This window comes from Contarinia nasturtii, unplaced genomic scaffold (genome assembly GCF_009176525.2).
Source record: "Contarinia nasturtii isolate CC-2019 unplaced genomic scaffold, AAFC_CNas_1.1 Cnas_scaffold_1037, whole genome shotgun sequence".
Lineage (NCBI taxonomy): Eukaryota > Metazoa > Arthropoda > Insecta > Diptera > Cecidomyiidae > Contarinia > Contarinia nasturtii.
The window spans coordinates 4,236,324-4,261,887 of NW_022198383.1; the positions used below are offsets into that span (position 1 = coordinate 4,236,324).

Below are 25,564 nucleotides of genomic sequence, written 5' to 3' on the forward strand. Positions count from 1 at the left end.
TGATGTTAACAAACGGTCAAAACAGACAACAGGAACACACTCTTTATACACAGGAGAATTGATGTGCGCGATGACGATGATGATGGTGATGAAGAAAACAACACCACTCATTCGCGCACAAAGAATACTTCTTGAAGAAGATGAAGCAGCAACAGCAACGACAGCATAAAAAAAAAGAAACGAACAACTGCTCTCGCGCGGAATCGAAGATGACGACGGTTAACAGCAACAATGATTTGAATGGATGCAGGCCAAATAATGCAAGGAGAAAAAGAAGAAGAAAAAAATTCCGAATCCAGTTGCTATCACGAATATCAAGAAGCACAAATGCACACAAAGACACACCGAGAGCCATAAAATAAAATTAACAACCATTAGGGATAAATGAAGAAACGATTTGAAGTGCATCGCATAGTTAAGAAAATCAGACGGATCAACACTATTTTGGTTTCTCTAAACGAAAAAAAACAACAACAACGAATCGCATACACACTGAAACAAAATCAATACGTGGTGGCTTGAAATACGAAACTAAAAAAAATTCTGCGAAAGAATAGGAAATCGCAGAACCAAATAAAGCCCAAACTATTTTTGCCCAAGATTGAAACAATACCAAATGGGAATTGAAAATTAGCAATGAATTTGGGGCCAAAGCATTTTGCCGCCATCAAACAGCTGGAATCAAATAACCGAAAGACAGAGAAAGAGTAAATGGTTAAAAAGAATTTTTGCATTTCGCCGCCACAAATCGATTAATCTTTGGACCCGTTTACCATTTTCGGCATGTGTATGGCTTTGAGAATCAAAAGACCAGCGATACTGTGCGATATCAAAAATTAAAATTCTACCAACCAAAATGACATCGCCAACGATCTTTTTGCATAAACCAAAAACCAAGAATCTATTGACGATATTGTACGTCTTCGAATCGATGGGAAGATAGCGAAGAAAATTTCGCATGCGAAAATAATTGTACAATATGTGGCGCGGTTTTGTTATTGTTATGAATTTAATACATGTTTGTTCAGCTCTCATTCGATACGTGTGCTCTCATTGTTGTTGGCACTCTCTTGGCTGCTCAAATATCGACTTTTCTATTTAGTCTGCAGTTAAAGTTCTTTGCACTACCGTACGCCATCTGTGCCTTACATTTGTGTGTGTGTGTCTTTTATGTTCAGCAAGCTGATGTGAAAAATATGTTGGCGATTTTATTAAACGGTTGTTTGTTCAGTTTTGTTTTGGTGAAAAGCTAATTAATTCATATTTAGAGATAAAAAAAGTAATTTGCTATTCATTTTTCTATTCTCCATTTCGCTTTTTTTTGGCTTTTGCTGGTTCTTTGGTCGCCTCTCTTTCTCACTTCTATTCATAGAACCTGCTTTATTCTATGGCACAACACAAACAATGGCAAAGGTAACCACGGCTAGAATTGCCATTGTCACTGTTCTTAAATAGACATCGTCAAGAAAACTATCACAAATGGAAGCGAATTAAATAAAAAACGCTGAGGTAATGATCAAAAAAAGAAACGAAAATGAAATAAACATGTTTAAGTAGAAAAGAATATTTCGAGTGAAAAGAATTCTTCGCATACGAACCGAATGAAAGAAATAAAAAGTTAAAAAAAAACGCGCGATAAAGAAGGAGAATAAAGAGTGAATTCGTTTCGTTCTTTCCGCTTGAATTAGATGTGATACATCCAACATACTCGACAATTAAACGAAATAAAAAGCAAATCCGACTCGCACAAACAACTTTTCCTTTGGGCAGCGCGCTTGAACTTGGCGAAAAATGACTGTGAACGAATAAAAAAATGACTTGAAATCGTTGACTTTTCTCTCTTTTTCTCTACAAATATTCCACCGGGGCCAAAATAATGACAAAACATCGTTTAGAATATGCCATGAAATGGTCAACGAAATGAAAACAACACAAATATCGTCAAAAGACAACAAATGGACAAACGAACGATGAAGCGAAAGAGAGAGAGAGAGAGAAAGATGGAGAGTGGTGAAAAAAAAATTAAACATAGCTGAAAAGAACATTTTAAAAAATGTAAAAAAGAAGCACATTCATGAAGATGAATGGCGCAAGGTCAGTAGCAATGTAAACTGGTTATATTATTATTGACAGTGGACACAAGTTGTGCGCTTGCAAATTAAATTGTTGGGAAATTTTGTTCGTCTACTTGTTCCGTTTTGTTCGGCGCACGTCACAAATAGGTAGCACATTCTTTCATTTGTTCGTGTGTGTGTGCTTTTTTTACGTTTGTTGGTCCAGTACGTGATTGTCATGCATGTAAATTCATCATCTTTTTGAGTACGGGAGAATCATGAATAGATTGTGCTTGTCTTGTTTTCATTTATTTTGGGTACTTGTTCTGAATTCCATCAACCAACATGCGCGTGTCGCGTCGTCTATTTTCCTTTCATTTCAAATTCACCAGTTCCGCAGCCGCCTCACTTTTTCTTTATTATTATTATTCATATTTATGTTTTGTTGATGTTAAAGACTTGAAGTGTGTATGCGCTCGCCCAAATGGAAAGCATTTTTATGATGGTCTGTTATGGTCCATTCAAATAAATTATGCCTATCGAATAGGAAAAGCTGCTTATCGATCAAAAATTAGCTGTAAACGAGCTATAAACCGTTTTCAAGCCACATTCAAAAACTCATCAATGATTAATTATCGAGATTATATTTATACATTTTCGAAACCGCAAAATGAAAAAATGGCCGAATAAAACGGCCTTTTATTTGGTCGTTTATTTTTACGCAAGAATTTTCTTCGGCTCGAATTATCTACCAATTGAAAATCAGACTATAAACGAGCCAATTAATTGATCGCATAATAAAGATTCTTTTTTTTATCTTCTTGATATTTGAGTGATTTTCATCTGATAGGGCGTTGTCTATTTTTAGATACATACACATAATCATTTGCATAATGTTTTCTTCAATTATCGCATATTTTGAAATGGTTTTGACAGATGAATTTCGTGTGAATACAAATTGCTCCAAAATGAATGATGTGTGATTCGAACAAATTCTTCGATACATTTCCATACACAAGAATGAAAATCAAGTCCGGATTGTAGAAAAAAATACATAACTGTCAACTCATGCAAATACACCATAGAAGACATTGAATTTTTGAGTGGCATATCAATTTCGTTGCTTTCATCTGTCATAAAATCGTAATGCTTGCATCGATCATTTTGAATTCAACCTCAGCGTTTAATGATGATGTGCGATTTGAGATGGGTATATTTCAAAACTGTCACATGTTTATACTTTTCTCAGAAATGGCTAGCTCAAGTTCGTCCATTGATCTCATTGTGTTTAAGTGGTGTTCGTTTTTTTTGCGTCTTCAAATTCTTTGGAATGATTGATAAGAATGTTGTTTGGCGCCACGCATTACATTCTCGACATGCCAATAGCCCAAACAACAAATAACCATTTACATATGCCCCACATTCTATTTACGCCGTTTTTTTCGCTCTCTATCGCATTGACTTTTACCAAATCACTTTTATCTGGATTTATAACTTTTGTAATTTGCTTTTCTTGTCTGCTCTCATTCGACCACATAGCCATTTCGGCATTTGAATAATTAATGTTAAAACGAAGCGACCGGAGATTCTATATGCCAAAATGGAGCATTCCGAAAATGTCATTTTCTCCGAATATATGTGACACTTGGTAGCATGTTTATTTGGGATAACATGTTTATATTCAAACATGTCAAGGAAATGTATCCGAACGACAACGGTTCATTCAATTTTGGAGTGGTCCTTTTGTCGTTGCGAAAAATCCACTTCGCATTTTATGAAATTGCCGAATTTTTTCGGCATGGCAATAAAAGAGAGTGAAATAGCGAAAGAGAGAAAAAAAAAAGTTACTTTGATTTGGCATAAAACGCATATGATATTATCAACTTGACACAAATATATACGTTGTCGGGAGAACCAAAGCGAATGATGCGTGCAGTCAACAGCAAAGCAAATGGAAACTGAAATAAGTTGTTTCCTTTCTTCAATTCCGACCGAAGAAATTCTCAAGAATTTATATTTTCCGTGTCATTACCTTCGTCTCCAAGAGAGACAAAATGTTGGAAACATACACTTTCGGCAACTCAACAATCACAGCAAATGTATAATGTTTCGTAAATGTCGGCATGAAATAGAGAAAACACAGAGAATAAGAAGTCGAGTGTAGTTTCTTCGGAAATGGGGAGGCACGATTAAAACTAAGAGGATATTAGTAAACATTGCTTGAATAAAACGAAAACAGAAACCTGTCACAAACATTGCACTGTCGAATCTTCTCCGTATCTATAATATCGTTCTCTTGAATAGAATAAATAAAGTACAACCAAATTAATATATCAAATCCTAATCAAATAAAACGCAACCGAATGGAAAGTGTCTTGAGAAGTGAGTTCAGTTTTGTTGTAAATTTTATGTCCGTATTGCCATCAGCAATTTGATTAAGATGCCATCGCCTTGTCTGAGATTTCAATTTTGTTGAAGTGCGCGCTCCAGCAACATCATTAAACATTCATTAGGATATCAAATAAAGCATCGATTAAATAACTAAATCGACGGAAATAAAGTGAAACAACAATGTAAGAGAATCTCTTTACCGAAACAAAAATAGGGAAGTAAAATATTGCATGAATTGGAGGGGAGACAAAGTACAATTGAGTCGTTCATTAGCACCGTAAAAATAACACAAAACAATGGCATCGACTAAAACAATGAGAGAAACATAAAGAATGACTTTGAGCATTAGAATATTTGTGAGCTTCGTCGAGGTAACTTTGAAATTGTAAAGCTTACTGAAATTACGGACGAGTTCAAATTCTATGCACGAAAATTGTATATTTTGTTCAAGTTTTTGACATACAATTTCCTCATTTTCGATTTATAGAGCCTCGGCTTTTATCTGTCGTGCTGTGTTTGTTTTATTTATCGTTTTAAAGAATGCCAGATTCCATTTGCTCACAGCGTGTGCATGCCATGTGTATTGTTGACACAAGCAATCAATAAGTGATTGAATAGTGGCGCATGATATACGGCAAAAACCAACATCGTTTTGTACTGAACATGTTTAATTATGCATGCATGGCTTTGCAACTTGACGAGAGAGAGAGAGAGAGAGAGATGCCAAGTGCGACTACAAAGCACAATTGAGAGACGCTCGAGAGCAAACAAATCGATTATGTGACCGGTACCCGCCAACACACCGTCCAACCAACTCACTGTCCAACCAGTTGTAATCGATAGTAAATAGACGCAAAACTGCCAAATGTGATGACAAATGGACGTTCGACATCGATTTAAAATGGTTATATCACATTTCACTTGATGACATCTCTTGATTTACGTGCAGTGGCTACCGAGTGTCAGTCGTTCAATGCTCTTCAAATATTTAATATTGTTTGGTCATCAATGGGCAAAGTGATAAGATTTCATTGTAGTGTTTTTTTATGTGTATTGCCTTGGGCATGCGATGCATCAACGATATTAAAACACTGCTTTACATACCAAATTTGTTGTCTTTTTTATCGTGCTCTTGTCATGTTTAATGACTTTTTGTTTTCATTTCGCCGTCACATTTCGAAAATAATTCAAAATCTTATCATTTGAACTACACTTTTGAACAAGTGAGCGTTGCCATACTCCCATAATATAAAATAAAATAAAAAAGAAGAGAAAAAAAAACTTGTAAATGGTGCTACAGAAATGCCGTTCGCATTTCTCAAGTCACATGAAAATTGCACGGGTTGTATAACAACTTGTAATAAAATTTATTATCACCCTGTACACATATATATGTACATTACAGCCATCATAAAATAGAATATTTAGATTCTCATCGACGTGGTCGTATATATTATTTCGTTATTTTTTCTCTCGCTATCGTCTACTTTGAAAATGTGCACGCATTTTTGCATCGAGAATTAACGATACAATGCACGAATTGCCATTATAATTTTTTCAGTTCTCGCCATCGGATGATGTGCAGACATTCCCATGGATGATTCAAGTGTATGTTCTATTCGGTTGCAAATCATATACGCATTGCTGTCATTTTGATGAATAAAATATATAAATCGCTGTTTTGATATGAATACGAACACAAACGCGTCCATCCGTATGGTCGGGTTATCCCTTTGCCAATCACAATACAATAACATTTGCATCGTACTTGGCACTGAATGTAGTGAAAATCCATCATAAATTTGAACCTGATGCATTCTTATGACCCTCGACTGGATTTGTGTGTTGATCGAGTACACCGGACAATATCGACATATCCAACCGGAAAGGATTGATTGTTACGATTGTGATGGATTTTCATTCATGAAATTCAAAATGTATTATATTCATTTCAGTGTTCGTTTTGATTCAATTCTCGTACGAAAGAATTCTCTTGATTGAATCTGTGCAGAAAAACGGGGTGGAGGGAGAGCGAAAGAAGGAACGGAGAGCGAATCAATAAAAGAAATATGAAATCGTTCATCAAACGTTCAATTTAGAAAAGTGCCTCTGGTTATTCCTTTGAAATAAAATATATAACTTTTTTCGATGCTTGATAAATAATTTTCGTCGGCATTCGTTTTCAATTTTTCAATTTCCGTTGTTCTGTTTTCATTCTGATTTAATATTGTTTTTGTGCTATAAATCACATTTCGAAAGATAATCAAATTGGAAGTTGCCGCTTATTTTTTTTTGCTTCTTCTACACCCTTCATAAACGCACTTCATTCAAACCGACCAATTCCAAACTGTTTTCCGTACAGAGATAAAAAAAAGCCGTGCAATATCAATTTAATTTAAGAAGAACAAGCGGGATATATTTTGAAGTCTTACTGTTTGAATTGTACTATCAAAAGCTTACCGCATCTTCAATAAAGAGACGCTGTAAAACTTTCTATTTGAGGCTTACGTAGGATTTTTGTCGATTGAAGCGCGCGGCGAATGAAGAAACAAGAAAAAAAAATGTCCGAAGGGAGAAGAGAACAGAATAAATACTATTTATTCGAATTTATTCTAACGGCAATTCGAAGGAGTGTAACAATTTGTCGTGCGTCTAGTGAATGTAGACACCGGCATCTCTTTGCACACAATGGAAGAGAGAAAACGAAAGAAACAATTTCAAGCGCATACAAAGTGAACGATAGAAAATTGAATAAAAGGATGTATGCGAACAAATAACGAAGCGAGCGGGAGGGAGAGCGAATGGCAAAAAAAAAACCATTCAAAGTTTACGATTTGAATTATTTGCTATTGGAATTTGGTGAGTCTGTGCGTCTGATATCTGAAGTTATTTTTTTCGGTGTATAATGTTCGACCTCGATAAAATGCCATATAAAAAAACCGAATGTGGCAATGCCGTGCCGAGTTCAAGTCTAGTTAAACATGGATGAGAAATGCTGAAGTGTAATCAGTTTTAGATACAAATATCGCAAATACATACAGCACACACAATAAAAAAAAAAACAGCGATAGTCTAGCAGCTGGCAGAGCAAAGGCGGAGAGGCACTACAATGCCATTATATCACTCGTGCTGGTGCATATATACAACAGCATTTGCAACAACAGCAGCACAACCAACCACCAAACAAATTGTATTATTTTACCCAATGTCGTAGCCAGTCGTCGTCGCATATTGTGAAGAAAACATGAGAAAGAAACACAAGCCGTTCGTGCAACTCTTAGAACCATGACAGAGATAGAGAGAGAAGAGAAAATCAATAAATTTTTATATAAACACATCTCTCTACTGTATCTCTCTATCGAAAACAGTTCAAAATATATGTATATTTTATTGAATGCGAGAGCCGAATGAGAATAGTGGAAGACGTGCGACCAATGTACAATGTGTGCTTTTTTTTCTCTTCTTTGCCAACATCATGCCGAAGTAAGTGATGCAATTTAGTCGGAAATATACACTTTCCGAGTGAGAAAATTATCGTAGCATATGCGATCTTATTGCGCTTGCCGATCCTTGGCAACCAATCCAATTCAGCCAAAACCAAAGACGAACAATTGAACGAAATATTTTTACAATGCGAATGCAATCAGCACACGCGGACAAACGAATACACAGTACTCTCAGTCCAACCTCCTCATCGACATCGGCACAGGCACTGTTTTTATTTCGCTTTATTTATTTCAAAAGAAATTACCACTGATTCTAATACATAATACAACTTGATACTGTTGAAATGCTGGCCACTAATGATGTTTTCGTTACATTGTTACGCTTCTTTTGCTTTATCTTTCTGTGTTTCGTCCGCCACTTTTTCTTGATTTCAGTTCTTCGTTTTGAGCTTCTTGTTGTGCATCTATTTCAAGCGAGATATCGCAATTACATCGACCATAATGATAGTGCTCTATCAATACTGGTTTTACTGTTTTATTTCCCTAGACGAAAGAGCTCGAGTAGATCATTGGCAACGATAAAAAGAAATCAACAGAATAAGCACACACAGCAATATCTTCTTCCTTCGTTCGCCTTCCTCACAAATGGACCGAATGTGTGTGTGTGTGTCTTTTTCGGTATTGTTACGACTTCGTTTTTAATATTTATTGTCTCTGACTGGTGATAAACTTTGCATACCCTTTGTGCACATTTTCGTCTGTCGAACGTAAAACCGATACCAGATTCCTTGACAATAAAGTTTTTCATTTAAAGGAAATCTTCTTCGATTTTTGTTTTTGTTTTTTCACATTTTCTCACCACTCGCTGAATGTCTCAAACATGTTTATTGTTCTCGTGCCGCGTCGGTACAGCCACCGACACAGACCGCACGGTTCAATTCATTTATTTGTGCTAATTTCTTTTCATTTTACGAATCAAATAAAATGCTCGTAATTTTCATGTTCGGAACATTTATAAAAAACATTTTATATACGAGAAGCGTGTGCGATGGCAACTTATTTTTTTTTTTTTTTTTGAATGCAAAGCACGAACAAACATAAAACTCTAATTATTTCATTGTAAAACGGTCGTCATTCGACTCCTTTACAATTTGCAAGCGAACGCATTATTATTCTTATCCATTCGTAAATGCAAATAAAATAGTGCATTTGTGTGCTATAACAAATTTTTTGCAAATTGTTAAAATTGTTTGCGCTCTTTTTGGGGGACTGCTGTTTCGATTAAATTGCGGAAATTCTGTGCAAATAGTTTTTCGGTGTGATAAAAAAGTGAAGAAAAAAACACGTTTGAAAATCCAAAGTTTGTGGCTGGAAAGGGAGAGAAGAGAGCAAAAGCATCTATTTCAATATCATCCGGGTATCAGACACCGTAAACCCCATTAATTGCATGCAGCTCAAGAACGTAAGAGGATAAAAGCATTAGTTGAACATTTTCTATTTATTTTTCGCCATGCTTTTTGCTTTTGGCCCGATTGTATTTTCCACAATGAAAAACCCATTTATAAGCTAATGCTTCGAGACCGTGCGTACATAATTTTGCCCATTCTTCTCTACGAATGAGCTGAAGAAAAAAAATACGCGCGCGTACACAACGAAACAGTGAACCGAAGCGATAGAACACCATCATTGAAATATAACATCGAAAATCAAATGAAAACATACTGGTGTTTGTGCACCAAAACCAAACATTTTCATAGTGTTATGAGTGCTTGTGTGTATAAGTTTTTCTGCCGGTTTTGGCCATAAGCTCACTCTCAAACGCACTGAGTGAAATTATTACCAAAAATTGCATGGAACATAACAACAACTAGAAATGAAGACACTAGAAATTTGAGCATCATAAATTTTGCTTAAAATTGGTTTTCATATAATATAATTCATGTAGTGAAGTTCAAAAGCGACACAACGAACAAAACCATTATTCATGTTTTGTAACAGCAGTCCGGGTGTGCTGATACTGATGCTGCTGCGGCGGCTGCGGGGGTAAAATCGGTGTTCATGTTCCATATCAGAGTGCAAGCCGAAGAGAAAGAGTGAACACAGAAATAATAATAATCGGAATCACACGACAAATAACAATGAAACGAAAGCGCCGACGACTGAACACACTAAATAATATATGGATATACACGCAACAAACGTAATCGGGAGAAAAGTCCGCAATGAAAATGAAAGCAACGAACCGACCCGAAACAAGAGCAAAAAAACAACAACAAAGAAACAAACAGAAACGAAGACATGGCTAAAAAAAAGCGAGCGAGAAAAGAAGAATGTTACATTGAACGCTGCAAAAACGTTTTGCCATGGTTCATTTCGTATTCTTTTTAAGAATGCGATTTACAACAATATTGTGACAAATGTAATTTATTGAGAAGTTTTATATCCGAATATATGTTTGATATGGACCCTCTACACTTCTGTCGTGCACACGAATCGATTCGATCATATTTCAAAAAGCATCCAAAATGAAAAATGTACAAGCTTTCACATGCATGTATTCAACAGATACAGAACTTTTAGAATAATCCGTTTGTCGTTTTTGAATTTCACTTTGGCTTTGTTACATGTCAGACCCCGTCGACGACGACGACGACGATGATGATGATGATAGAAACAATGAAAACATATTTAAAGTTTTGGCATCGGTGCATTGAATAACGAGCATAAGTTTGTGCTTGATAAGAATTTATTTCTCCGAAAAACGTCAAGAAATGTATAAATTTAATGCCGATACTTAATATGCATGATCCTTGTATGATTTTGTAAGTTGGAACGATGGCAATTGTGAAGTTTCTATATGTATCGGCGTTCAGCCACAGCCACTCATAAATAGACATAAAATTATAACATTTCCTTCTAATCTAAATGCTAGTGCACAATCTATGCATATGCACGCATGTTAAGTACATTTCCTGTGTTGATTTGTTTACGATCGTTCGCCCATTGAGTGAGGGACAGAAAGAGTGTGTATGTGCGCGCGCGAAAAATGCCATTATTGCTTTTATATATCGTTCTGAAAATTCCAGCAAAACAATGTTTCATTGAAATGTTTTGTTGTTTTTCTTGCATTTGCTTTGCGCTCAGCATCGTCGCCGTCATCATTGCATTTTATTCAGAAGCATTCAATTTGCATGGAGCTGCGAAATAGATTGCAAATGTGCTAAAATAATTGTGTGTGTGTGTGTGTGTGTGTGTGTGTGTGTTCTTGTATTAAATGCTCTTTTTTTCTCATCTAGTTTTGCATGGCATTACTAATCTGTACACGGCTCTTTGATTCTTTGACTTTGGAGCGCAAACCAAGCGAAAAAATGTGATGAACTCGGCAAAAGAAGTCACTTTTTTTTCGCCAAGCAAAAGCGAATTGATGCAGTGAAGTGAAGACTGTGTCGACAAAGACTGAATATTAGATGGAGTGAAAAAGAGAAGAATGAAAAAAAAACACACACGCAAAAACCAACAACAAAAGCAATAATAGCACAAAAAGAATAGGACAAGATATGCAACGAAGGGATGAATTTCAAGAAGAAACATTTACTGCTGCTGCTGCTGCTGCTGTTGCGCTGCTACTCATCATTCGAAAATTGGCGTTGTGCGTCCAATGTAGTCGTTTTGAAATTCCCTTTGGTCGCTTCGCGTGTAATACGAAATCGTCTCACGGTTTGCAAGCACATTTAAGAGCTAGAGAGCAAAACGCAAAATAAAAAGACCTATAAAACAATTTGACACAGAACGCTCTCGCAGTTGAAAATCGCACAAAGAAACACACAGTGGAAATGAAATTAAACATAGAATGTTAAAGCAGAAAACTAAAAGAAATAATGGAAAAAGATGAGAAATGAAAAAAAGAAGCAGCAGCAGCAACAACAACAATGCCGACAACGACGACAATAGCAGCAGTAGTAACAGAGCCGTGGCACCGTGCACAACTCAAGAGTTCTGAAGTGTGCACACAGAACGCGAATCGGACATACAAATGTATTTAGAAGAAGTATCCAAAGCATAGATATGTTTACCAGAAAAACAGTCAGCGAGAAAAAGAGAGAAAACGAAGCGAAGAAAAGACATTTTGCCGGCGAGCCGTGCGAGCAGTAATAGCGAGGGCCCACCGCATATGAATATGTATATTCATCATGAGTGTCGGATGGTCGATGCGCGCATATAAAACACAGTGATTATAATATCAAACCACAACACGCTAGAGAGCAGAGAAAATAACCATCAAACAAAACGTAAAATGGCATAATATAACTGTTTTATACATAACTTCTTATAGGTCAATGAATTGTTCTGTGTGTATACGTTTTGGATCGGCTCTTTGCGATGTGACTTGCTTGCTCTCTCTCTTTTTCTCTTTTTGCTGGTTTGTTCCTCTATTTTTTCTTAGTTTTTTTGCTAGCGTTTTTCTCTAATATATCTACGATTCTTCCTCAGAGAATCTTCTTCAGTAGATGTGAGCGTGTGTTGTGTGTTTAGTTGGTGGTTTTTTTTCGCTCATTTTCGTGCTCGTTTGTTCGCCTTTTTTTTATTACCCAGTACATTTTTGTACGATTCGGCGATGAAGATGCCATGAAGATGGTCTTCTTCCAGCAATGAATTACGACTTTTTTCACTTGTTCGCTCGGAAACATACGCATACGAAAAAAAAACTATTTCTGCTTTACTTTGCTCTCCGTACACAATCAATCTCGCTCTCGCGCTCATTTCTCGTTAATTTCTTTCGTTTTATTTTCATGTAAATATTTTTTTTTTATTATTACATTTCATTGCTGCAGTTTCGCGTTTAATTTCATTTGGCTCATTTTTCTTATTATATTTTCGTTGATCTTCACCTTCGCCATTTCTTTCACTCTCTGTTTTCTCCCACTTGTGTGCGCGCTAGTACATTCACTTCGAATTAAAATGCCAAAAATGAGAAAAAGTTGTGCAATTCGTACGTTGGAAATTAATTCAATTTCGACGACCATAGAAATGACAATGAGCTCACTGATGCCAAGCCAACCATAGTATGCCATATTCCAACATTTAGTGCTTTTTTTGCTCTTCTCTTTCTCTTTTTTTTCGGTCATCGACAAAGAAAGAGAAAAGATTCTTGACAAAGAACACTATGTGTGTGCGCGTCGAACATTGACAAAATTTCAAAAAAAAAGAGAAGTTTACTTTGTTCAGCGTATGAATTGTCATCTTGTTGCCAAGTGCGAAAAAAACGACATGGTATTCATTCGGCACATACAATGAAATCAAGTTTAAATCGGTCATCGCATGCACTAGGAGTCAAATGTGACTCTCTCGGCTTATATACGTGTATGCTTATTTGCCAACATTACCGTAGCAAAGAAAAGAAAAGAAAAAAAAGCAGCACACACAACAACCAATAATTGACGATTGAAAGAATCACGGAAAAATCCGAATGTGGAATGCAGCCGCAATGTGAAATTGCCGTATGGGTTTTGTTTCATTTTGTTCAAGTTGAGTTCGGGTCGACACGACAATTCGATGATTATTTTACAAATAGAAAAGCAATAATAACGTGTGATTGGGAGAAATGTGGTATTCAATTCTTGTCGTTATGGACACACAAGCGCATACACACCAAAATATCCATTCTTCATTCGCGGGCGTATCAATTCAAGTCAGCCAGTTGTTCATTTGTTTTCGGGCATTTCTTTTATTTGCGCTCGGACATTGCCACAGCGATAATAAAAATAAAATACGAATATATAATAACAACAACAAGAAGAAATAAAAATAAAAAATCTTTTGTCTTTAATTTTATGTTCATATCTAGCTTTGTTTTTTGATTGTGCTGTTGGCATAATTCTCTTCGCGAAGTGAATGCGATTATAGTGCGGACGACAAATGAATTACGAATGAAGGTAAATTGTGGCATCGATAATTTTTTTCGCATACGAAAGCGATGTTCGATTGGCAATTTCAATGTTGAGACTCATCTTATTATTATTATTATTTTTTCTTCAGTTGTTCGTTCTTTGATTTTTACTTGCCGTTGTTTGTATTAGCTCTTTTATTTTCGGTCTCTCTTCATATTTTTCTCAATTGTCACATTTCATTTACCCACGATATTTAAGTGAAATGTGTACATACCCACTTATGCACAGGAATTTCAGCCTTTGACCACAATGTTTGCACTGTAAGAAAATTGAGAAATCACAGAACGATACCAGAACACAATAGCGGATCAGAAGAAGAGAAGTCATCATCAATAGAAACGAATAAAAAACCAATATATATATATTCGAGCATATAGAGTGAACGACAGAGAGTGAGATAGAGCCTCGCGAATGGCAGCCAACTTGCAGAGTTGTTGGTTCGTGCTGGGTGAGAACAAATCAACCGATAGATGCACGATGATTGCCACAGTGGAAAATGAGCCACATATTTATTCAGCGCATTCGAATATCTTCTCGCCAATCAGTATAAGTTACGGTGTGTGTATCGTGCATATCACAACAGATTAAACACACTATTTTACCGTAGTTTACATATAATCACATGTAATCATGTAAACTGTAGCAAAAGACCAAAGAAAACCATTCTACAGAGTATGTGTGTGTGCGATGGTTCTATTCTCGTTGGTTTCGCAGTTTTCTCACTCGCTCACGATTGCTCACTCAATGAACGAAGAACGAATGAACAAAAAAAATGAATTGAACACAAAAAAAGCCAGCGAGTAAACTAAAATTGTGTGATAGAGATAGATCGAATGTGTGACGAAGTCAATATACACGGCAATTTTTCTGTGTGTTTTGGGTCGTTCTTCATTTGGTCTTTTCAACGTCTCTGTTTTCTTATGTCGGCCGGCTTAATTTCGTGTGCTCTCAAGAGGAGCCTAACGTCAATGTGCACTTCTTAAATCTCTCGTAAACGAACTAAAAGGAACGAATAACAAAAACGAAAGAACGAAAGACAAAAAAACGTCCATCGTGTGTGTATTTCACTATAAGCGAGATAGATAATATAAAAATGCATGCAAGTCTTGTTTGTTTCCATCTTTATTTTCTCTCGCACCATGTGTGTGTGTGGTGTTTGTGTATCTTCTGCCCGTGGATGGATACACCATTTTTTTATATTTCACCGTCCAACTCTTCATTCCTTTTACATAAATTTATCATTTAATGATGTGAATGATTTTATTTTTAGATTTTCGCTTGTACTTTGTTGAATATTAATCTCATGATATTTCCTTCATGCACAATTTTTTTCTCTCTCTTCTCTCTGCTTTCCAGTTCGTGCTTTCGTCTATTTCGCTTTTGGATTTTCTTTCAGCTTTTTTTCTCTTCTTTTTCTCTTTCCATCTCGTCCTTTTCCAGTTTACATAATACATGATTTGTTTTTTTCTCTGTAAGTATTCTATTTATAGAAATTGACTTGTTGATGATGAAATAAAAAAAAAATTGCTATCCGATTACACAGTTTTCATTCTCTCCTTCGGTGTTTCAAACGATGATTATAGGTATACACGGATGGTCGATTTGTGCTCGTATCGAACCATCTTCGCGAATGTGTGGTGCTGAATTAATAAAGGTATTTTCTTTTTATGTATATTATCTCGTTCCTTCGTATTTCTTTAATTCAATTATATTTTATTATGCAATTTTATTATTTCTTCGTGATTGCCGTAACTCATTTTTCTGGTTTCGAGATGAAATTGAAAGAAATAATAGAGATACAACAACAACGCCATGCAGAGATATATCATGCTCAAGAGGAAGTTTCAAATTCGAATTACTTCATATTTTTTTTTATTATTATTAATATTGTTAAGTGATTCTCTATCGAGGCAAAATTGACATAATTACATTATTTCGCTGAAAATATGAATTTCAACAAAAAAAAAAACATTTTTTTTTGGTATTTTCTTATCTTAATTTTTTTTTTTTTTTTTTTTTTGAATTTTCATTAGAAAAAAATTTTATTTGAAAAAAATCCTAAATTTCTACGGTACTCACCACTCACTTTTAACTGTTCACACTTGGATGATAGAAAAGAACACACTTGATTGTGCTTATGTAAAGAAAAAAGAATTGTTCACTTAATAAAACTAAGCTTTTTGTTCTGTCGTTTTTCTCGCTCGGTATTTGGCGATGCAAATTTTTCGAATAAGAACACCACTTCAGCGAGTTCTTCGAAAAAAATAACAAAATTACGATCCGTCTTATGAATGAAAATGTTCGGTCAAAAAAGCACAATAAAAAATCGCGCACACAATCCTTTGCAGAAAAAAAAAATAATAAAATTTCCCTTTCAAAATGCAAACTGATTGAGCGTATTTGGATTCCAATTGAATTATTTTCGGTAATTTTATTCCATGTGTTTTGACGTGGCGAATCTTCGATATAAAAAGTTCTTTCGTATTATTCGGGAAAAAAAGCGTGCTTAATGCACTTTAAAATAAACACTCAACGATTTCTTCGATCGTATTTTTCACTATTATTCGTTTCTTGGGGTTCGTGCCTTTCGTTTTATTTTTCTTTCCTTCACAAATAAATGTGTCGAACGAAAAAAATGATGATTTTTTTTTTATTAAAATGTTTCCTTTTCTCGGGTTGGGAAAAAACAACAAACTCTTTTTTGCTGTTCAGCAGCAGCAGGTCGCCGATATAAATTCTGTTGAGTTTTTCACTGCTCTTAAGCTCGACGTCTTCATTCGAACACGTACAGCGTAGTTCTCACTGGTTCAAGGCACCGCACATCACATTTAATCGAAATCTTTCGTTGAATTGATGTGCAATACGAAAAACCGGGTAGATTATATATCAGAATAGAATTCCGTTTACTGCTGCTCTGCTGCTGCTGCTCGTTCACTCTCTCGATGTGTTCGCGCGCGCGTTCTCTCTCTTTCACACAATTGTGTGTATGTCGTGTGTGTGTTTTTTTTGCGCGTTCACACAACGTTTGGAAGAGAGCGCGGCCAGTGCCGAACCGTTTGCCACAAGAAGAAACGCAAACACTCATACGCACCGATGTGATGATGGTGATGATTCGGAGAGTGTTAGCGATTCTAGTGGTAACGACGGCAACGGTAGACGAATGATTACGCTATGAATGCGGTACCAGCTCAGCTGAGTCAGTCAAGTGCTGTTGGCTGTTATTGTTGGCCGACAGCGAACTGAGAAAGAATGTTGCCGAATTCAATTTTCGATGGTGTGTCATTTTGTTGATTCTCTTTTTTGTACCACAGCAACCAAAGCACCACACAGTCATTGAATACTGTTTGCACATGTCATCACATTGCGGACACCGACCGAATACATCTATTGTATATTGGCTGATGCATTTCATTCGGTACTTTACTTTTGGATAATGGAATGAAGCTTAGAGAATTTTTTTTTGTGTTTGATGTTGGTGCATAAATTGTGTCGAAAGCAGATAGACATACATACGAGATAAATAAAGAATATATATACAACGGATTGGAAACACTCTGATTTGAATCTCTGTGCAAACAATGCATTTGGTAGAGAGAACATAAAGTGGAGAAACAAAAGTTGGAGAATATCATTTGGTGTGACATTCAGAGAGAGCGAGAGAGAAATGGAGAGCAATGCCAATAAGAGAAAGAGTGAAAGAGAGACGCGATTAAAATCACACATAGTAAAATGACTCCAAAACAAAAACGACAGCGATAACGAGTGGCGACTTTCGCATCCATGCACCATTCGTAATGGAAAGTTGGAAAGAGAATATGAGCCGGCATATGTGTACACGAATTCAATACTTCGCATTTTTGTGCAATGGATGCTCACTCGTTCACTCCCTTTGTCATACTTTGTCGGTATCTTTTTCATTCAACAATCAATTGAGTTAATTCTCAATAGCGTCGAGAAATAGAGCACCAAAACTTCGGGTAATTCTTAACAAATAATGAGGCTGATTCATTATTCTGTGCACATTTTCATCAAAGCGACAGATACAAGCAAATCAAGCCTTCATTAGACTTCGTCAATTGCATTGTTTTCGGTGTGTATCTATGCACATACACATATGGATTTATCTATCTCTCTCTCTTTCAGTAATAATAAGAAATTAGCGGATGAGGATGAGCAAAGAGCGAGCTCATCAGTCTCTCAGTTGGTTGTCATGTGTGTGTGTGTGTATCGCATCATCATTGCTAGAGCAAAAAAAAATACAGAAGAAATGCCATCCATTGGATTGAATGATGACGATGACTTTTGAATTACATAGCCAAGAGGAACAGGCCTACAAGAGACTTAAAATCAAGTGGATTGGTCGTCGTAGCAGCTCGACGAGTGCTTAACATGATTTCAGCTCTTGATTTGTGTATCCAAATATATATGGCATGCCGTCATCACACACTTACCCATTTCTAGTTCTGTCTCATTCTGGTGCGCTTTGCATGTTTGTGTATGTTACAAAAGCCGGCTCTCTCAGCGCAAAAAAGGGGTTCCTTCGCAATCAATATGCGTGAACGTTTTCGAGAATGCACCGTTGCCCTGTCAGTCTTACATTGTATGTATTTTGTCTTCAGGAGCTTCAGCCCATCAAATCCAATAAAAAAAAGACAACAAAAAAACGATCTGAATAAAATTATGAAATTGGATGAGGTGCCCACAGCAAGTAACATGAGAAAATAATTCACAACAACAACGTCATTTGTTGTTTTTAAGGGTAAACAAGGGAAACGCATCGAACAAACGAACACAGTTTCATGTCTGGAGCTGTGCACGCGAACGTCAATAATATATTCTTAATTTGAATGCCATCGCAACAATATAACATGTTGAGACAGCTAATACGAGCATGATACTAACAACACACAGCATCTCGGCCGTGTGTCAGCCGAAGTGCTAAAAATCGGGTGTAAAGGAATATATCGTCCCAATGAATTGGTTATGTTGTTTTTGTTATTCTTTTTATTTTCGTGATGCTCGTATCTGGAATGTGTTCACGCATTTTACTTGTGGACGTGCGAGTTAGCATGAGAATTGAAAGTCGAAAATGCGTTATACAAATTCAGTCAATTCTAGGGACCAGTTTATGCATCGTGCATTCAGATGCTTTTCATTTTTACCGATATATTGGGACTGTGAAAATTATGTACAGTTAACAATTCGATTGCTGTTATTTGATCTTCATCTCGACAACAAATCAATCTCGTTCCAAAAGTTAAAATCATTTTTTTTTTATTTTTATCTCTTCCACTTTCGTTGTGCGTAACTTGGAACACGCTTATGACTTGTGTACACAAACAAAATTTGTGTATTTGGAATGGAATAGCCCGCACACGCACAATCACACAATCGACTGCAAACCGGACCGAATTGTGAACAAAAAAGACACGCTGCAGCATGCAATCAAAAGAGTGCACGTCATGTTGACCACCGGCACTTTTCTCATTACATCACGAGCGAAATTCGTTGCTCTTTTTTTTCATATTCACATTTCAACGAAGAAAAATGGCAACTTATCGAATACGCCCAGAATGCCGTTTGTTTTTTGTATATATTTATATGATGAATCACGAATTCTTAGGAACCGTTTCTTGAAGAACTGCCTCGTGCAGTGCAACATTCTTGTGCACAGGTCATCATAAATCCGTTTTGTTTAAAATGACTGCACTCGATTGGCCAACAATTACGTTGAACGTACACAAATCAGTCTCTTCACCAATGAGTTACAAACTGAACAATCAAACAAAAACATGGAATGATTCATGAAAATAAAAGCCCCAAAAATTGAAAGCCGAACAAACATTGAACCAAATTATCGTGTTATTATACACATTTTATACATCATAAAAGAAGCCAGAAGAAAATACCACAAAACCATTTCACGCGACTCAATCTCAAAATGTTTTTCTCACTCGTTTGCTCACACACTCTCTCTCTCTATCTCTTTCTTGTAGCAATTCCATTCACAGTCAGTTCATAATAATAACAATATTTCTTGTATGATTTTCGTTGCTGGTCTATCAACTCACAAAGTGAGAATTTCATGAGTTTATTACTGCTGCTGCTGCTGATGCCTATGTTTACACTTTGCGCAGTTGTTTTTTTCTTCTCTCAACTGTGATATTTGGTTATCGAATTTTCGTTCTTCTCTCATTTCTATGCCTCTTTAATTTTCATTTTATAACACTATGTGCCTATGAAAAGTGAACACATTTCAATTGTTTTCATGACCTGTAGGCATTCCAGTAGCATTTTGACATTATTATTTTTTTTATTCCGTTGTATGTAAGCGGTGGTTTTTTCTTTCTTTCTTTTTTAAGTTTCGCTACATTCTGGCTCTTATGTATGCGCACAATTTCACACGTGTTGTAAACGAGCTGCCGGGCCACCATCGCCAAAAACGTTTTACTACAATTGTCGACGCGTGCATATTCGTCTACTTTCATCCGTTTATGTGAAAAGAACATGAATGGGCCAACCGGTGAGTGCGCATAAAGTGAATGGCCAACTACCACATAGAATTTCAACAAAATGAAGGAAAACGAACAAATGATGAGAACAAACACACAAACGCATTCATCAACATAAAAAAGAAATTGATCTAAATTTCATTAATTTGCGATTCATCGAGATATTTAATTTGCATGGAGAGATTGGAGAGACATTTTAAACCACAAATTCTCTGCATTCTTTTTCGCCTCTAGAACAGTACGTAATTGGTATGTATCAAACATCTAATTCAGACGACAATCTGACTGACGAATTCACATCACGTACACATCTCATTGACTGAAGCTTCTGGACTGAAAGACTTGGACGAAATGTGAAAGAGAAAAAAACGTAACAGTGAATGCACAGAAATGACAACGATTACCTAGGGGATTTTGTGTCGCAGATACTAATCGAATTTGTTCTTGATAAAGTATCGCATTTTTAGAAAAATAAATTAACGCATTTTTCCAATTCAGTTTCACCTTCTGTGAAAAATAATACAATTAATTTTTTGCTTCAAAAGATTAGAACTTAGAACTTTCAATCTCTGGACTGTTTTGAATTGGAAATGAAGTGATGATCATTAAAAACTTACACATTTTGTGTTTGATAAAAAAAAATCTTGAATAAATAAATTCCCCTGGGCAATGACGACGATTTCGACGACAGCAACGATAATAACGACGATGATATAAAAGAACCGTATGTGCATACGGTACTAATAAATATGCGGATGTGTTACCGCACTTTGGCATAAGGTTGCCGAATGCAAAAGGCATGTATTCCACATAAATCAATACACACAATGTCTTTAATCAGATTTACCCATATATTTATTCAAAGAGTAATTCACCGCGATCGAAACCAGCCGACGAAGTCGCGCTCACATTCACCATATCGTTGGAGAGTGCTTTACTACACATCGAGAGAAATAGAAAGCGCGACAGAGAAAGATAGCGAGAAAAAAAGAGAGATGGACATGCATTTGACTTGTTCTCATTGTATTCTTCTTTTTATTCTCGTTTTGTACTAAGTGAGTGTATTACTGTTGTTGGGTCGAAATCAACCAAAAATCAAATTTCGTTTTTGTTATTTGTTTAATATGTTGAGCACGTTACACACTTGAAATACCAGTAAAATGGCAAAATGTCGACGACAACGATGACAAAAAAAAGAACACTGACAAGTGGCTTGAATGAAAGTATATACGAATCTTATTCTTCGCGTGTGCTTTTTTTTGCTGTTGATCCATTGTACAAAAGAATTTCGTCGCAATGAAACTTTGCGGGGCCATAAAACAAGTAGAACAAAATGAAACTTGATAAAGCGGCACAGAGACAACGGAGAAAGAGCGGCAAACGGTAGCGATAAGCCAGCAGAAGCGATGTGAAATGGAAAAAAGAGAAAATTTGCCAACCGTTTTTTTGCATGAGTTGACATTTTCGCATTCCGTCAAAACAATGCACATCAACGCTCATAATTAGGTTTGATTGAAATTTTAATTATGCCATTAAAATGGTTGGAAAGTGACAAAAGTGCGAAATCATATATTGTGGCTCCGGCAATAAAATGTTTTCAAACCAAAGTGTCATTTCTTTGGGATTGTTTTCAACGGCAGACTATGCATCGCTTTGCATATATCTCTGCAATTCCATTAAAATACGCGATTAGTCATTTTTTTCTCTCCTCTGATCGTTCTTCTCATTTGTTTTGCATCAGCATGTAAATCACCGTTTTTTTATCTTAACTGGCATTGGAATAGCGGTATTCGTACTATTTTCATTGTGTAAAAAAAATGCATTTTGCTAAATATTTGTTTTGTTGCGTCCACTGCACATTCCTTATTTCAGATGCACATCTTCATGTTGTTGCTGTTACTGACGAAGTTTTTTCATGTGCGAATGCCATTCATTCTTGCCAACCGAATAGAATCTTGAATGCATAGGAGAAACGAATGGTAATTTTCATGACAAGAACGAAAAATTCTAAATCGTAAACAATTTTATGGATTTTCAATACCATTCAGTAAATCGTTTCGAGAGAGTGTTGAACGGCACACATTAGTTACCAACCAATAAATACCGTAAGTATTGTAATAAGCTCTTGGATGGTTTAAATCTTGAAAAATGTCCGTGTAAACAAATGATCAACCATCAACGTCAAAAACGGTGACAATTGACACAACGACGACGACGAAGACAAAGACGGTGACGAGAGAGTGAAGGAGAGAACAACCACACACAAACAACAAAAACCATTTGCTAAAATCCAGTGAGACACAACAACACACAAACCGTTCCTAGCAACAATGAATATAAATTACTTGCTTCTTTCCAATAGAGATACAGTGGAAAAAAATCCTTTTTTTTTCACATGCAAAATTGCACGTCCCATGAATGGCAACGACGAGACTCACCAAACGGTGTACACAAACAAATAATCCGAATTTTTACAACATTTTTCATGTGTTGCATAAACGTTGGGGTCGGACGTCATTCCGCATTAACGAAATGATTATGAAGTTTAAAGTAAATTGTAATTTGCATATTCTCTCTTTCAAGGAGCTATAACTGAATGAAAACAACAGCATTAAATAAATATAACCGTCAAAACAAAGCACAAAACGGACTCTTTCATTTTCTTTTATTTTTCTTTACCGACACACACCACACACATTACAGGCATTACGAATAATAACAAGTGTCTCGCTATGAGATCTAGAAAAGAATGCACTTGATCTTGACAACAACACGATAGCAAGAAAAAAAAGTGCACGATGAATGATGATGGTAAACGACACACCGTGTGCGTTCTCTCACAGCATCTCGTCTGGCTGATTTGCAAAACTAACAACAATACGAAAATCGCCCACAACACAGCAAAACACACAATACAATTCATAACTTTTATTATGCATTACGATTTATGGCCGGTGTCGCTGAGAGAATATGGTATATGCAACTTAGAACTCTAACAATGATAAATAATAGACGATCGTGTACGTTGGTTTCTCTCCCGTCAACGAAAGCACAACTGAAACAGCAAAGATATAATAATAATAATAAAACATCCATACACAGCGAGAGAGAGACAGACAGAGAGAGAAAGGTATTGGCGATCCCGAAAGAGTACCGTAGTTCTTAGCAATATTTGACTAACAAAGGGCCACTCAAAAGCAGCTGCGCGCTCGCACAACACGCACGCACGCTTCATGGTGAACAAACGGAATTGTTTGTAACGAATTATGTGAACGCTGATTTATTAGTAAACACTCATATGAAGTTTTATCGTTTTCAAAGCACTTCTTGACCGCTAATCTACTTTAAATATATTGGCGTCTCTCTGTCATTTTACCCGTGGCTGCTAGCGCATCCCATAGACGATTTTACCTTGGAACTTTTCTGTTTATGGCATGAAATGAAATCAAATTGAAATCAGCAAATGGTAGCAGGAGTGCTATCGTTGATATAACGGTGAAACACACACACATACATAGATGCCAAGGAGACAATTGACATAAATATTCACAGGTAACCTCTTTTATCATGCTCATTCATATTGATTTCAGTTTTAGGCTGAATAAGACATTTTCGATGATTATCATTTGGTGAAAGAGAGAAGATTCGCCGTTTATATTCCAATTTAAGCTGCTGCGAAAACTGTGAGAGAGTTCTATTATCAGCATTGAAATCATGAATAACTGTTTTATCGCTCACACACATAAACCTCATCGAATGTACTTATTCATTTTTCTTCGTTTTTTTAATGATCGAAAATCACATGAACAATAGCTTTTTCTTCACAAAAATGTTCTACATCCATGCCATGGAGTCCACTGTGATGATAGCTAAATTTAGGAAATTCTTTTCGATTAATCGCTGCCAAATGATTTCAATACATTGATAGTAGTATTTGAATCGATCTGTTTTTTGCAAATAATTTTTATGGTTTCATTTAAATTGGTTTGGACTCGCCATTTTTTTTTGATTGTTTTTGTTTAGGTGGCTTAAATTTCATCGGTCAAAAGAAGTGCTATCATAAATCAACTATAAAACTTTTCGATGAATGAACAAAGAAGTAGCACAAGCGACGGTCCACGAAAGAATAATAGAAGAAAAAAATGACAGAACGTAAAATATTCAATTGATTCCAATGGATGGTAGAACAAAAGATTGTTTTTCTTTTCAAGTTCTTAAGTGACATATATTTTTGCAGTATATGTTGACAATGTAATAGAATAGTATTGAGCGCGTTCATGGTGAAAGAGACCAACCAAGAACAAAAAAGTCATATTCTTTTCTTTGCAGAATTTCGCTAAACGGCTTAAATTTCAACCGAATAATACGCATCTATATGATACAGCATAATTTTTGTTGATTTAATTACTCATTTAAAATCGGTGTATGGATTCAAAACGAATAAACAAAAAAAAAAAACTACAACCTAATAATAATTTTTTCGCGCGCCAAACATGCCTTTCTTCCACACGACCAACTTCAATAATCGTTTTATTGATGATGAAATATTTGCATATTTTTGCACATCACGTGCTAAATTGGCGAGCGCTCGGTTGCCGTTGTCATAAAAAACAATTGAATTTTTGATTTCATCAAAGATTAGCTGGTTTCAAACGGTCAGAGAATAAAGCACGAATTTTTCACACCACAAAAGAATATAGAACCCACAAAGCGAACAGTGAAGAGAGTGAGAAAAAACCTCACAATTATGGATAATTGGCGATCGGTTGAATGATTTCTGAATGCGATGAAGAAAGCAAAGAATGTGTCAAAATCATGCCAAATTACTTTGAACTATCATCATCGTTGTAGTTTTTGAATTGTGTGCGGTCAAAAGCGTGCATCACTTCCTTTAAAGTTCAATAATCTGTGTAAAACCGTTGTCACAGCTGGATTATGTAAGTCAACATTGAATCCTCAATTAAAAGTTGCAAAATGCCCGAATAGTTAATCGGTTTTTTTTAACTCTTGGTCAACTTTGTAAAGTTCGCTCAGAGTACCAAGCATACGTAAACACATATCAACGCGTCAATTTAGTTTAATTAAATACTTCCATCCACCTGATTTATAGTAAATATTTTATTTCGCTTGAACTTTTCTCGGAGAGTATCGCCGAAAGCCGTTTCAACTTTATCTGCATTTAATCTCCGAACCGATTACAGTTAAATATTCCC

General features: G+C 35.9%; 1 protein-coding gene across 1 annotated transcript in view; it reads right to left on the minus strand.

Moving 5' to 3' along the window:
- LOC116343575 (mucin-17) overlaps window positions 1-16,677 on the minus strand; it is a 35,238-nt gene extending 18,561 nt beyond the window's left edge. Inside the window, exon 1 of the mRNA XM_031771726.1 lies at window positions 15,919-16,677. The gene's annotated coding sequence lies outside the window, so the exon portion shown is untranslated. The remainder of the gene's footprint in view (window positions 1-15,918) is intronic.
- Between the last annotated feature and the right edge of the window lie 8,887 nt (window positions 16,678-25,564).